This window comes from Lemur catta, chromosome 2 (assembly GCF_020740605.2).
Source record: "Lemur catta isolate mLemCat1 chromosome 2, mLemCat1.pri, whole genome shotgun sequence".
In the NCBI taxonomy this organism is placed as follows: domain Eukaryota; kingdom Metazoa; phylum Chordata; class Mammalia; order Primates; family Lemuridae; genus Lemur; species Lemur catta.
The window spans coordinates 10,739,286-10,754,608 of NC_059129.1; the positions used below are offsets into that span (position 1 = coordinate 10,739,286).

A 15,323-nucleotide genomic window follows, 5' to 3' on the forward strand; every position below is an offset into this window, starting at 1 on the left:
CGGGGAGCGGGGGGCCGGCGGGGAGCGGGGAGGGAGGCCGGCCGGGCCGCGGGGGGAAGCGCCGGGCCCGCAGCCTCCTGGGGCGTCCGGTTCCCACCTCGGCGGCCGGCTGGGGTCACGCACCTCCGCCCGCTCGCGGCCGGGCCCCTCGGCGGGGGGTACGGCGGATGGGGGCGGAACTTGGGGGACTCAGTTCCAGGGGAGCCCGGCGTGCGGGGGGCATGTGCCCAGCCCGGCGGTTTGGAGCGGAGGGTCCGGGGCCGGACCTGGGGGAGGAGGCCTGCCTGCTTTTGGGGTTCCCTCCTCCAGCTAAAAACATCCTTCCAAGGAAGGGGACGCTAGAGATGGGGGCAGGAAAGGGAAGTGTCTCCCTGCTTCTGTTCTCCCATCTTGTCTGCAGGCTGGGGTGCCCCCTTTCCCAAAAAACACCCCATTACCCAAGGGGTGACCCGGGGAGGGGCTCAGACTGTGGAAAGGGACTTCCCACTGATTGCCCCCGGCCCCCAGGTGTTTTACATCCATCCACGTTACCCACCTGTGGTTACCAATCGTTGTCTCTTTCTTTCTGCCTAAATACTCCGGGGAAAGTTTGGGGGAACAGGGGAGGAAGGCGGGGGGCGAGCCAAGGAAGAAGGTGGCAGTTCACCCGGACGTGTCCTGCCTGACCTTCGGGTCACGTTTGGGGTGCAGCTGAGTGTGCCCAGGACTCTGTGGGTATGCGCTCCCACCCCTGTAACATGTGAGGCCCCTCTCTGGGCATGTCCCGGAGGTTTTACCCCCGCTAGTTTTCTTCTGAAATGTTGAGTGCCCAATCCGGTTGCGTGTCCAGAGTCCACTTTCTGTGGTCTGATCCCCAGTGTTGTGGGTTTTAGCCTCACTGTAATGCGATTTGTCCCTTTGTTCCAGGAGGGCACTTCTGTGTCATGCTATTTTGATTATGGTAAACACAGTAGGCAAATCTGGACACGGTGACTTTCTCTCTTCTGTTTGGGAATCAGGAGGAACACCCTTGGCTCTTAGGAGCTGGTGATTAGCATCCCAGAATACCTTCTTGTCCTGTTTGTGGTTCTTTCCTTGAAGGCTGCATTTGGAACGCTGGAAAGGCACTTCTCCAGGGCCCCTGCTGGAAGGCTTTAATTTTGAGGGATATCATTTTGTCCAACGCCCAAGCCCACTTGGATATGTCTCCCATTTTTACACCAGCGGGGTCAGAGATTTACTCCAGATCTAGAAATAGCACAGAAGCTGTGCGTTCAGGGATGATTGGAGCCTCTTCGCAGGTGGGCTCTCTTTAGCAGAGAGAGGAAAACCTGTGGCTCCTCTCCTCCCTGTACCAGATGGAATAACAAGATTATTTTTGCAAGGATCCACGTGGTGATCTGGGCTAGCACTGCAGTGAATTGTAGAGTGTTTCCTTGTTTATTTTCTACTCCTAAATTAAGGGGAGGGGAAAATAGGTGACCATAAATGAGATTTTGTATAAGGATGTGTTTTATTGATGGCAACTGGCCCTTGATGGCTAATGAGTATGTTTGGGGTGTCCTCTGTTTATGTACCTTAAACTAATCCAGGACGTCCAGATGTGTGTTTTTTTTCTCCTTCCGAGGACTCTGTGATATAAGATTTGTGAGTTAGTTTTTAAAGAATGCTTATTAATAGGTTTCATGACCAGTGTAGGAAAGTAGGGAAAAGTCCAGAAAAGCCAACCCAGGTGGTTTGGGTTTTGCTTGGGGATGTTGACCTTTATCTCTGGCAAGTCCCCCTCTTGTCCCCCAATCTTTTTGGCCTTGCATACATCCTCTGCCCCTCCTCCCTCTGGATTACTGGACTTTCTGGATGCTCCAGTTTCTGGGGGTGCCCTGGAACCAGAATTTGAGAGCAGGCAGCTGGAGCATGAGCAGGAGAACCCAACTGTAATTTATAGAAAGCAAGTAGCTTCTTTGTTTTCCAAGGCAGAGTGCTCAAGGCCAGGACAGACTGTGTGCCTTTGAACAAGCCACTTTGCTTCCCTGTGCCTCAGTTTCCTCATCTGTGAAATGGGGTAGGGGCCAAAAAATACCCCAACCTCCTAAGGTGGTTGTGAAGAATGAATGAGTTAATCTTTGTAAACAGCTCGGCCTGTGCCCTGCACAGAGCTCAACAGTGGTTATTCTTCTTCTTTCCAAAGATGATTGATGTGTGTTTCAAGTTCCTTGTCCTTCCTTTGGTCACACTTTTTCTTCCGCTGGTGGAGTCTGTCCACCTAGTCCTGCCTGGTGCCTTTTGTGACCAAGGTCATGTGCTTAGAAATCAAGGTTATTGGGCCTCGTGTGACTCTATCAGAGCTTTGTTCCCGGGCCAGCGTCTGCCTCCGAGCCCCAGGAAATGTCCGGAAAAACCAGAATGTGGAAATGGTCTTCAGTGAGGGTTCTGTTGCCCTATCACCTGTGCTCCGGCAAATGCTCTGGGATGGGAAAAGAGGAATTTTGTTATTTACCTGGAAAACAGGGGCTGAGTTCTGTTGCACTTGGCTTTCTTTTTCCACTGGGGGTGAGAGGTTGGCAACAGGGGCTGTTTTGTGGCTAATGTTTGAATGATAGTTGGAAAAATGGGCCCGGGCCTTTCTTTGCAAGTTAATTTTTTGTTTGTTGTATTTTTCATATTCTTAAGACTTTATAAGTGAAGAGATTTGCAAATTAGTTTTTTTTTTTTTTGAGACAGGGTTTCACTCTTACCCAGGCTAGAGTACAGTGGCGTCATCACAGCTCACTGCAACCTCAAACTTTGGGGCTCAAGTGATCCTCCTGCTTCAGCCTCCCAAGTAGCCGGGGCTACAAGCTTATGCCACCACGCCCGGCTAAGTTTTCTGTTTTTTGTAGAGACACGATCTCACTATGTTACTCAGGCTGGTCTTGATTCCTGGTCTCAAGAGATCCTCCCACCTTGGCTTCCCAGAGTGCTAGGATTACAGGCGTGAGCCACCCACCATGCCTGGCCTACAAGTTAATTTGAAAAAAATGCTCATGAATGTGTTTCATGCCCAGTGTAGAAAAGTTGGAAAGTATGGAAAAGTTGAGAAAAAAACTCAGTGGTGTAGTGTGGTGGCTCAGAGCACGTGCTCCCATTCCCTGGGTTCAAATCTGGCTCTGCAGCTTAGGCGAGTTACTTGTCTGTGTGTCTCAGTTTCCCCATGTGGGGTAACGTAGTACCCAGTGAATAGCAGTGGTTTGAAGGACAAGCCGGCAAACCCTTGGCAGGTACTTAGCATGTTGCTGCTTGGCACGGAGGTAACACTCAGTAAATGTCAGTGGTCATCAGCGCCTGGAATTCTGTAGTTCGTTTTTGCTGCTGCACCTGCTGTAAGGTGTCGCAGTACATTTGTTCTGGGGCTCTTTGCCCCTGCAATGCTCTGTGCCATTCTCCAACTCAGTAAACCCCTGAATATTTGATTTCACTGCCAAGAGGAATATCTCAGAAGCTATTAGAAATTCCTCTTGGGGTTAGGTCTGGCCTTGGAGTCAGCCTAATTCCTGCCTTAATTCCTCCCCTTGGCGCCACAGCAGTCTATGAAGAGCCAGTTTTTTCCCCTCCTCCAAGTGCTGTTTTGGTTTTCAGACTCGTCCCTTTGCCTTCTTCCATTCCTCTCTTCTTCCCCTGTTTGCCCACCCCTCCTTCTGATCTCTCCCCGACTGCCTTGTAGATTATTAGAGCTGAAAGGGAACTAGTGGGGTCTACTCACCCCACAGCGTGGATGTGGCGTCTGAGCCCCAGAATGACAGGGCCCAGGGTGAAAGGTGGATGGCTTTGGGGGGAGGCGAAGACGAGCTTTGAGGGGCCTGGGCAGGGCTCCCGAGGTTGCCTTTGGCCTTGCGGCACTCGGCTGAGATGCTCCCAGGGTTCGGGTTCTCCTTGCCCTGAGGACCAGCTCCGTTGGTGACAGTCTTGGGGGTGCCTCGCCTTTGTGGACTCGACTTTCAGGAACTGATTTCTCCACCCGCATGTCTCCAACCCACCACGTCCCCGAAGGAACTTGGGGCTCCCCTCCCCCTGCCTGCCGCATCGCAGTTAACGGCAGGGCAGCTCCGTCCTCACGGACTCTCAGGCCGAAGACCGCCTCGGCCTTGACTGCCCTTTCCCTCCCGGTCCGTATCTGATCTGTCGGCACGTCCTGCCGCCCAGCCCTTGGAAATGTATCCACCTCGGCCTGCTTCTCACCGCCTCCGCGGCAACCGTCGCCGATTCCTGGGTCGGAGCAGTTGCTTCTTTGCTGCTCTCCTGCTCGTGCCCTGGCCCCTACGGTCTAGTTTCAGCCCGGCAGCCGGAGGGACTCTTAAAATACAGGTCAGAGGCCAGGTGCGGTGGCTCACACCTGTAATGCCAGCACTGGGGGAGACTAAGGTGGGAAGATCGCTTGAGCCAGGAGTTTGAGCTGTGATGAGGCCACTGCCCTCCAACCTGGGTGACAGAGCAAGACCCTGTCACAACAAAACAAAACGCAGATCAGAGCCTGTCCGTCTTGTTCTAACACTGTGCAGTGGCTCCCTGTTTCTCTCAGAGTAAAAGCCAAAGGGCTTCTTGTGGCCCCCAAGGCCCGGCAGCATCTGTCCCCATCACCTCTCTGACTTCCTTCCTTGCTGCTTTCTGCCTCACTGTGCTCCTGCCACACCTGCCTCAGGGCCTTTGCACTTGCTGTTTCCACTGCCTGGAGTGCTCCCTCACTTTCAGACCTTGTCAGAAGTCCCCTCAGGCATCCTTCCCCTGACCCCCTGCCACTTCCCTGCGCTCCCATTTCTCTGCTCCCCACCTATCCGTTATCCCCCCGCCAGTCCTTACTGCCTTCTGATACAAAGATACTTTATCTATTTATTGTGTCTGCTCTGTGTACACTTCCACCAAAAGGTCAAGTCCACAGGGACAGGGACTTTTGCCTGTGTGTGTGTACAGCTGTAGTCCCAGCACCTAGAACAGTGCCTGGTGCTCGGCAAATACAGCTGACCCTTGAGCAACCTGAGGGTGAGGGATGCCAACCCCACCCCAGTCGAAAATTCATGCGTAACTTTCGACTCCCCCAAAGCGTTACTATAGCCTACTGTTGCCTGGAAGCCTTGCTGATGACATAAACAGTTGATTAAAATATACGTATTTTGTATGTTACATGTCTTATATGCAGTATTGTTAAAGTCAGCTAGAGAAATAATGTTAAGAAAATCGTAAGAGAGGATACATTTACCGTTAAGTGGAAGTGATCGTGAGAAAGGTCTTCCTCCTCCTCTTCATGCCGAGGGGGCAGAGGAGGGGTTGGTCTTGCTGTCCGGGTGTGGCCGAGGCAGAGGACAATCAGCGAGGTGGACCCGTGCGGCTCAAGCCCGTGTTGTTCAAGGGTCGCTGTGTTTGCTGAAAGAGTGAGTGACGTGACACGCTGGAATGGCTTTGGGCGGGGCGGAAGCCTGTCTGGGAGATGAGGACGAAGCGGTCACTCGCCCATCCGGGGTGGATGCTCAGACAGCCCGGGTCCCCCGGCGGCCACGTCGCTGCACCTTGCCGGGGTCAGAACGGGGTCTCATCCCTTCTCTCTACCCAGCCCCTAGCGCTCCGTGCATAACGGGCTCAACAACTTTGCTGTTGTTTCGGTTTTGTTTGTTTGTTCTCAGTCCCTGTTTGAAGTTGAGCGTTTGAGGTACGAGTTCCAAACTCGGGGGTTAGAGCTAGCCCGCCAGAGTGCTGGCTCGGCTTTATTTTAATTATAGGAATGACCGTAATTTCCGATATGTATTGGTTGGAGGGTTTCACAGAAACATCTGGATTTCTGGCTTCCCCTAAAAAATCAGAAGCTCCGATAGCCCTGGGCCTGCCTTTGTCCACGGTGGTGGCCAGCTGGGGCCGGCCCCTGCAGAACGGGCCCCCTCATCCCGGTTTGCCGCAGTCCCCACTCCTCCCCATCGTGCCTTTCGTTTTAGGGTTAAGTGTCTGTTGCCTGTTTTCACTGTGCTTCCCACACCTGGTCTACTTCCCTCACTGATGGGGCCCACCTGGCACCTGTTGGTATTTGAGTTGGCATCTCCTGCTTTGAAGCTCCAGGTTTGCACAGTGAGGTAAGACCTAGCTTTTAGTAGTAGATCTTTTTTTTTTTACAGTTGGCACACCGAGACAAGGATATTACTAGATCTGAATGGTCAGTAAAACTCTAGCTCATGAAAACTTGCCCGAACATTTTGCCAAAATGAGTAAATGGACTGGGAAAATAACAAGAGCCCAGACATCCCGAGGCACGCTGGCCCCAGCGCGGCAAGGACCCTGGGGTGGCGTCTCCGCTGGTGGCCTGTACTCACCTCTTGAAGGCTGCGGGGTTGAGCGGGGCCTTCGGGGAAGCCATATTTTGGGGGCAGGGGCGTGGTGCACAGTTCCTCCACTTTGGTCCTGTTGGCTTCTTGGCCAGATCATTCTTCGTGGTGTGGGAGCTGTCCTGTGCGTCGTGGGATGGTTATATCCCAGGCCTCTACCCACTAGACGACAGTGGCCCCTCCGCCTGCTGTGACAAGCAAAAATGTCTCCAGACATTGCCAGATGTCTCCAGGGGTGGGGGGGGGACAGTGAAATCACACAGCCACAGGTGCGGAGGAATATAGAGAAGAAATTTCGGGTAAGACCTTGGCCCTCGTTCTTGCTTTTCCCTAAGAGGTTGCAGGCTGTGGCACTTCCAGCGTAATTGGCTTATTGGGGTTGCCTTGGAGAAGCTTAACGAGACGTTAAGGAGGTTAAACTCCAGTCAGCTAGAGAAGGAACGTGCGGTGGCCTCTCTCCACCGAGGGCTGTCTTTCCACCTTTATCCCTTCTGGTTGGAGTGTGTGACAGTTCGGTGACAGTTCAGTCTCTCTGGTGAAAACGCCTGTCTTTAGAGACCAGCTTTGAAGCTTCACTCCTTCATTTTAAACTGCCCCGGGATAGGTGGGCAATTACAAATTTGAGATTTTACTTAAGTGTCCCCTTGGTTTAATTGTGGGATGCATCTCCTGGGGAAGGTTGCCAAGTTCTGGGAATTGGGTGTTAATGACCAGGGAGGGTGGCTTTAAATTACCACCTGTAATCCTTAGGTGGTAATTTCCCCTTCCCTCTCTGTGAGTTTTCTCTCTGAGAATCTCGGTCTACCTTTAATTGGTTTCTGAGGTAACTGCTTGCTTGGAGAGCATTTATCAAGTTACCTAAGTTTTCCTAGGACAAAGAGCTTCAGTGTGGTCTTTTAAGACCCTGGATCCATTCTCTTCTTCCCACACCGTTTTTCATTCATTCAATCATTTATTATTAATTGAGCATCTACTATGTGCTGCCCCTGTTCTGGACACTGGGGATTCAGCAGTGAACAAGACCAGGCCATGTGCTCATGGAGTTCACACTGGGGATGACCAAAATGACTTCAGATGGTGGTGAGTTCTAAAGAGATGCAAACCAGGAAGAACTGGGGTGAGTGCAAGCTACTATAGAGGGATGTCCACAGAAGGCCTTTCGGAGGAGGTGACATTTGACCCAAGACCTCAGTGGCAAAGCTGGCCATGCAAGGATCTGGGGGAACAGAGTCCCAGACAGAGGGAAGAGCACGTGCAGAGGCCCCATGATACCACGGTCACAGTATCATTGAGTTTAACTCAAAGGAACCACAGAGCCCATCTCATAAAAATCTTGCCTGGAGCATTCTGCAAAATGCATAAAGCACAAACAAACTGCCTTGTGGTAATAATAAAGGGCTGGAAATTCCAGGCAAGCTGCTGTCCCCAGCTTGGCAAGGAAATGGAGCGATGCTTGGTCCCCAACACAGGCATGGGCCTTCTGACCTGTTTTTATGTATCAATGGATCTCAGGTTGTAAAAATGAAATTAGGTTTATATTGTTTTATGAGTTCCATCTGTGTCTGGGAATCTTCCCTGAAACCTTTCAGGATGAGACCAAGTTGGATTCCCCTTTCCCCAGTTGCCCTCGATTCTCCTCCAAGGCTCGTCATTCAGATGATGGAGCACTTTCTTTTGTGGTTAAGATGACTTTATGTAGGTTGCTAGAAAACTCTTCTTTTAAAACCAGATGTTATTGAATTGATCTGGCTGATTGACACGAGGGAGATCTCGCACTGTAACGTTTTTGACGGGACCATTACTTTAAAAAAAAAAGGTGAGTGGTCTAGAAGAACATAAAGTGGCACAAGTAACAGTTTCAGTACCTCCCTTCCCTCCATTCCCAGCAGTAGCCACTGGTGATGATAGTGTCTTGAGGGTCCTTTTAGAAAAATTTCAAAGCCTTTGCAAATATATATGTCGGCATGTGTGTATGTATGTATGCATATACATTTTTCTCCCCAAATAGGTTCATATCCTAAATACTGTTCTGTATCTTGTTCTCTTAAAAACCCACGTTGATTTTCTTTCTATATTAAGTCCATGTAAATCAGAAGAAAAAGGAAATAACATTTCTTTACAAGCTACACATTTGTCTGTTATATGGCAAAGCTGTGTATTCACCCAATCTCCACTTGGTGGCTTTTGGGGTCCTTCCCAGTTTTTTGGTGTGATAAACCGTGACACATTCCTGGGCACTCTTCTCTGCACGTGTATACAAATATATGTAAATGATCCAGCAGAATACATTTTCCCACAGGAAATTGCTAGGTTGATGGTGTATGCATTTTGAAATTTGATAGTTAATTGCCAGGTTGCTGCAGCAGTTATGCTCCCACTAATAGACCTATCAGTATTTATTAAGCACCTGTTGTACTCCTGGCAAGTCCAGACATTGAGCAAGCTGGGAATTGACCAGGCTTCTGTTGTTTTGCTGTATATGAGAGGGTTTTGCCCAGTTAAGCTAAATTTTACATGGCAGGGGGTTTGGATCAGGAGAACAAAGTACGAGCGTGCTTTGGTTTTGTTCCAGTTTTTAAAAATGTGTTTAAAGTTTAAACAGTTTTTGACTTCTCTATTATTAATATAGGGAAGTGTAAAAAGTGTAAAAGCTTTACTCATAATCCCACCATGCAAAGGCCACTCCATTCTGATTTTTACACATATGCTTTCTACTTTAATCATAGTGTTCTGATTACAAAAGTGACACATAGTCCTTGTGGCAAAGCATACAATAAAGAGATATTAAAGAAAGCCTGGACATGCTTGTCTCTTGGGCTAACCAACAACCAAGGTATTTTTCCATTCCTTTCTTTGTAATCATGTAGACACTTACAAATTCATTTAAATCAAAGTGGGTTGTTAGAATCATTACTGTGCTTTTTTTTTAAACTTAATATGCTATACACATTAATACATAGAATCTCACTAATCCTTTTTAATAGGTGTATAATATTGCAACTTACAGGTTTGCTATAATTAATTCAGCCATTTCCCTATTAATGACCATTACTTATGTTGAGTTCCTGTTTTTTTTTTTTTTTGTTCCAGTAGACAGTGCTCCAATGAATATCCTTGTACATGGGTCAAAATTATGTACATTTTTACTTCTAATAGGTATGGGCTGGTTATTTTCCAAAAAGGTGGTAGCAAATCCATTTCCAATGACAGTGAATGAGAATTCCCATTTCTCTGCATTCTTCCCAGCACCGAACATAACTGCATTTTGTTAATTTGATAAAAAATGTTTTCATCTACATTTCCCCTTCGGTTAGAAGCTGAGCATCCTGCAGCATTCCACAGGGATTTGTGTGTTCTTTTCTGTGTATCTTTTTATGTCCTTTGTGGATATGTGTAGACTGGCTTGTCTTTTTCCTGTTAATTTGCGGGGGCTCTTAGCATATTGGGGACCTTTCCCCTTTACCCTGTATTGTAAATATCTTGTTACAGGCCTTTGTCAATATCTTGTTACAGGCTGTTGTTTGTCTCTTGGCACGTTAGCATTTTAGTCTTGTCCATATTTGTATGTAGTTTTGCAAGGTTGCACTTGTAGATCACATACCATTTTGTATCCTGTGTTTTTATTTACTGTGGCTGTAAGAATTTTTCCCATTTACCTACATAACCTTTGTAGTTATCTTTAAATGTCCAATCAATAGTTCCTTGTGTTGGTGGACTATAATTCACATAATTATTACCTGTGGTTTGACATTTAGATTGCCGTGTTTTTTTCCTTTTCTTTTAAAGAAAACATTGTAATGAATATTGGGCCTCTTGGCTTATTTCCTTAGACTATATTCTTAGGAGTGGAATGAATAGCCGGGAACATGTGAAAAGATTTTGCTCTAGCTGTGGCCTTATTTGTTTTCCAAAATGGGCTGGCCTGAATTGTCTCAGGGCATTCTAGCTGGGTCTAAGGAAACTCATCATTATTATTATTATTCAGAACAGATGATGGGTGTGTGTTAACCTCAGGCTGCTCTCGGATTCTTCCAATCAGCCTTGTAAAGCTGGGAACCAGTGGCCAGGAAGAAAGCTGGAGCTGTCTGGCATTGAGAAAGGTGACTGGGTAGTTATAATTAGGTTGGCTTATCTGGGAGCCCTTTGATAAAGGCTTCCCTGATTTACCAACCCAGGATCCAGGAGAAAAGACACGTGTTCGGTCAGGTTCTCTCTGAGGGCTGCAGTTGTAGTTTAAGGGGGCTCTTCTGTCTTTCACTGGTTTCCCACCCGAGATCTGTGGAGTCCACACAAAGCTGGGGTCTTTTTTTTTTTTTTAAAGAAAAAAAGAAGAAAGAAAAGGGAGCTATACAGCAGGATCAAGAGGCCAGGTTCAGGTGCCTCGATTGGCAAATTGGTCTTGCCATTTTGCAGCGTGTGCCCTTGGGCCGGTTCTTTAACTTTGGGGAGCGTCGGTTTCTGTCATGATCACACTGCGTGTCTCCCGGGCTTGTGAGGGACAAGAGAGGTGCCATGGAGAGGATGTTCCGCGCAGTGTCTGGCACAGAGGTGCTCCGCAGATGCCAGCTGGGGTCATGGAGGAGGTGGGTGGACGGTGGAAGGCAGTGGAGTGGACATTTCTGGTGTGGCAGTTCTCTTCTTGTAACCTCTGGGCCACGCAGGCCTTGGCAGGATTGGGACAGAGCCCAGCCAGACATCTTGACCCCAGGGACACCTGCCCGGGCATCTGAGGCAATTCAGGTTAATTCTCCCCGTCGATACCGGGCATCTGTCTGTGGGGTGCCGGGGTCCGGGTGAGGTGTGCTGGGGCGGCTGTTGGACGGGATGAATAGAGGGTTCCAGGTCTGAAGTTGGGCTGATGTGTGGGGAAGTTCATTCTGCAGGTTTGATTTGTGGTTTAGAATTAAGAAAACTTGTTTAACCGCCTAAATCATGGCACACGTGTGAAGCTGAGCCGTGACAACCCTGAGAACTGCTGACAGGTACATACTTTGGAAGTTCCAGGTTTTCTGTTACTGTAAACATGGTAGTGATAGAATTACGTAAAGGGACTTTTTTCCTTTTCTCCTTAGTCTCTTCTTCGATTATTGTAGGAGGTGCAAGTATAAAATGAAACAGTACGGAAACAAGTAAAAAGTAAAAATCCACCATCCCTCCACTTTTCTAGAGATAATCCTATTGGCAGATTGGGGCTTTTAGTTTTCAGCCTTTCTTCTCCACAGATCCTAAACATATCGTATTTTTTAAAAATGAGAACAAGATCCTATGAAAACGTACTCTTTATTTTTTGTTTTATGGACTAGTGCTTCTTGGATATGACCTATTTTTCTCAACAAATATTTGCGTGAAGATGAAATGTAAACATGAACCTAGTTAAGTAATTTGCTAACAAGTGTTTCTTCTTGAGGAAGTTGGTGTAGCCTGGTTTTATCCTCTGTGTACAGGTAGGTCGTGGGGAAGCCACGAGACAAGACTTGAGTGGGTGGGTGTCTTAGACCCTTTTAGGTGCCTTTGCAGGAGGTACAGCCTCTAAGGGTCAGTACCCTAGGCCCATGGCTTGGCCCCCTTCATTTGACAGTGTCTGAGGGTCTCCTTAATAACCTTTAACTGGGCTTGATGCTGGGAATCCAAAGGTATGATGAGGAGCAGGCTTCCCTGCCTACGCTGAGTGTCCAGTTTTATGGGGGAAATGGATAAACAAATGGAAAATCATAACCATGAAGTATTTTGAAAGTGATGTGATGCTTAGTGAGTGCAATAGGGAGGGTTTCATCTGGTTGGAGAGAAAAGGGGAGACTTGGGTGTGTAGCCTAGATTATGGCGTAAGTTTGGCCCTGTGTGGCAAAGATCCCAAATAGAGTGGCTTAAGATACAAACTAATTTCTCACGTAAAAATCCCAGCTGGTGTGACAGCTCTGCCACTGAAATGGTCAGGAGCTCAGGCCCCTCCTATCTTGTTGCTCTGCTCCCCTCATCTGCATGCATCAAGATGGCGCACTTCCATGTCCACGTGCTGCCTGTAGGAAAGAGGAAGGGCACGACCTGGAAGTTGCTCACAGCTCTTCACATCCCATTGGCTGGTATGTAGTCACATGGCACATATAACTGCAAAGGGGTATGGGAAATGTAGTTTCCTTTCTGGGCAGGCAGGTGCTTAGCTGAAGATTATGTTACTAGGGGGTAAGGGAATGAATATTGGAGTACATTTAACAGTTTCTGCTGCACAGGCAGAAGCAGACAGTAAGAATGTTCTAGGCAGTGGAAAAGCATGTGCAGAAGGCTCAGCTTAACGAGGAAGGCCATCATGACTAGAGCTCAAAGAGCAGGGCAGAGAGAAGGGAACAGGAGGAGACTGAGAACTGGACCAGCCAGGGTTGGGCAGTCCAGGAATGCTTGGTTGCTGTCTTTGCCCCTCTCCTTGCTTTGCCATTAGCTCTAAAACAGTGTTTAAAACAGTCTTTAAAAGCAGCATCCTTTTCGAGTGTTGGAAAGAACCATTAACTAAATCAATTCTCGTTTTTGCCTTAGCCCTATCTTGCTTGTGTGACTTCAGTAAGTGTAGTTTATTTTTGTGAATAAAATGGCATGCATTGCGATTTGCTCTGTCAAGAGGTGCGCCAAGCCTCCGCTGTGCACACCTTGTTTCAGGCTCTCAGTAATGCTGGGGAGGTGCTCTCAGGACTCTTTATTTTAGACGGGGAAACTGAGGTGTGCAGTTAAATGTGCCCAGGTTCGCTCAGCAGGGGGGTGTACGTAGTATTCAAACCCAGCAGTTTGACCTCAGAGCCTGCCCACTGTGTTTCACCTCAGTCATTTGTGTACAGTCTTTGTGATTCTGACATCTGTCTCTCGCCTCATATTTGTTAGAATTGCAGTCGGCTTCAATAAACAGATCGCCTGCCTCCAGCAGCCCCTGCAGAAAGGTACTTTGTTACATCTGCGGAGTTCCAGTACCTCTGGGAGTTGCTGGCATTGGATTAGTGACGCAGTGGTGTGAGGGCTGACACCTCTGCTGATGACATTGTCTTTTTCTCAAGGCCCTTAAATTGCTGTTGCAGCTCTAACCAACACATCTGGGTTCAAGGTAGGAAGAGGGAAGGGCTGCACCAGCCTCACATATCCCTTTCTGTTCAGGAAGGTAAAAGTCTGTCCAACGGCCCCTCTCCCTGCACTGCAGACTTCTGCTCACGTCTCCTCCACTGGCACCGGGTCCCAGGACTGTCTCTAGCTGCAAGGGAGGCAGGAAAAGTGAGCATTTGGTTTTACGTCTCTAGTGGGAGACAGCAAGGGAGACGGGAGTCGGGAAAGGCTACTGAGCAAGCCAGCCAGTAGTGTCCACCGTGTACTATTTAATATTTTTCTTTAAATCAATTCACTTTTTTTTAACCTTAATACATGTATCCCAAAGGAAGTTTCATATCACTTTAGAACATCTATGAAGTCACAGGTTTGTCCTATTTATGTCTTTACCTAATAGCTATTCAAGTAAGTATATCACTAGTAAAAAATGGTACTTTGCTCATCACCTAGGTCAGTGGTTCTCAGCTCTGGGTGGTTTTGTCCCCAGGGTACATCTGGAAGCATCTAGGAACATTGTTTTCATCGTCACAACCAGAGGAGGGGGATGTTCCTGGCATCTGGTGGGTAGAGGGGCCAGGGGTGTGCTAAACATCCTACAATGCACAGGATGGCCCCCACAACAAAAAATTGGCCCCAAATGTTGATAGTGCTGCCATCAAGAAACCTTGGCCAGGGCTCAGTCCACGTGCTGCCAGTAGTGTAGACGAGCTGCGTCTGGGTGATGCTGCAGTTTGCCTGACTCCACTGTTTTCTCCTGCGTGCCTGCGTATCGGCAGCACTTCACACCTGCAGCCTGCTTGTTGGTTTTCAAGGTCTGTTCCCACAGATAATATCAGATCTCCAACAATCCCGTGTTGTAGTTTAAAATATCTGCGTGAATGCAAGGTATGCACCTTACAGAAGCGGTCAGGGGGCGGCTCACTGACCCTGAAGCTGACTGAAGTGGTTGAAGTGATGGCCCCTTTGCCAGGCAGATCCTGCGAGTGGGTGATTGGGAAAGAACACTGTGTTTGCAGAGAGCATTTGCTCCCATGGGGCTTGGCGGAAACCGTGGCCTCTTGGCGACCGCATGCTTTGCAAAGGGCTATGCTTTGGTTGAGTGGGAGATTTTTATTGCCTCTTCCCTGCCTGGGTTTGGCAAAAACAACCTGACCTGGGCATGTGCCTTGGTGGAGATGAAAAGGCAGCTGGCAGGTGGAGGTTATCAGAGATCAGGCTGCCGGCGGGTTTGCCGGAGCTGGCCTGGTCGGGTAGCTTGACAGTTACGCTCATTCCGCCCCTCCCCCTGCCCCTGCCCATTAAAGTCAGTTGAGCTTTTATGGAGCAGGAGCGAGGGGGGGTGGTGATTGCCTCTCTCCTCAGGTTGGCATGGCTAAGAGGAAAGGGGCTTTTTTGTTTTTCTTTCTTTGATTCTGGAAACTTAGGGAAAAAAGCCTTTTGCCGCCCCTCAATGGTGCAGTTAGAGAGAGGAGACCATTCTGTCGATACATACATGCCACATTTCTTGGAATCCGAGAGGACAGCGGTGGTGACATGTGTCCCGATTTCAGAGATGATGTAAAAACGTGGACAGCAGTGTTTATGGGAAGGAATGATTGAGAAACACAGACCGACATCAAAGATATTAAAATATGGAGAAATACAAGTCTTAGAATCCATGCAGTATGATAACAGCTTCCAGTTTCTTCCTCCCTCCCTTCATTTCTTCCTTCTCTTCTGTGTATTAATCCTTTTATTGTTATTGATATGATGCTTAGTGCTGGGGACACAATCCACGGTGAGTGAGTATTCACCGTCCCTGTCCTGTGGAGGCCACAGTTGTGAGCATGTTCAGAGAGCCATCGTAGCCTCCATTCAGATCCCACTTCTGCCGCTCGCTAGCTCTGTGACCTTGGCCAAGTGACTTTACCTCTCTGTGCCTCT

General features: G+C 48.5%; 1 protein-coding gene across 1 annotated transcript in view; it reads left to right on the top strand.

Annotated features, from left to right (window-relative positions):
• Window positions 1-15,323, top strand: part of ABCC1 (ATP binding cassette subfamily C member 1) — a 119,742-nt gene that overhangs the window by 119 nt on the left and 104,300 nt on the right. The gene's annotated exons all lie outside the window — the stretch shown is intronic.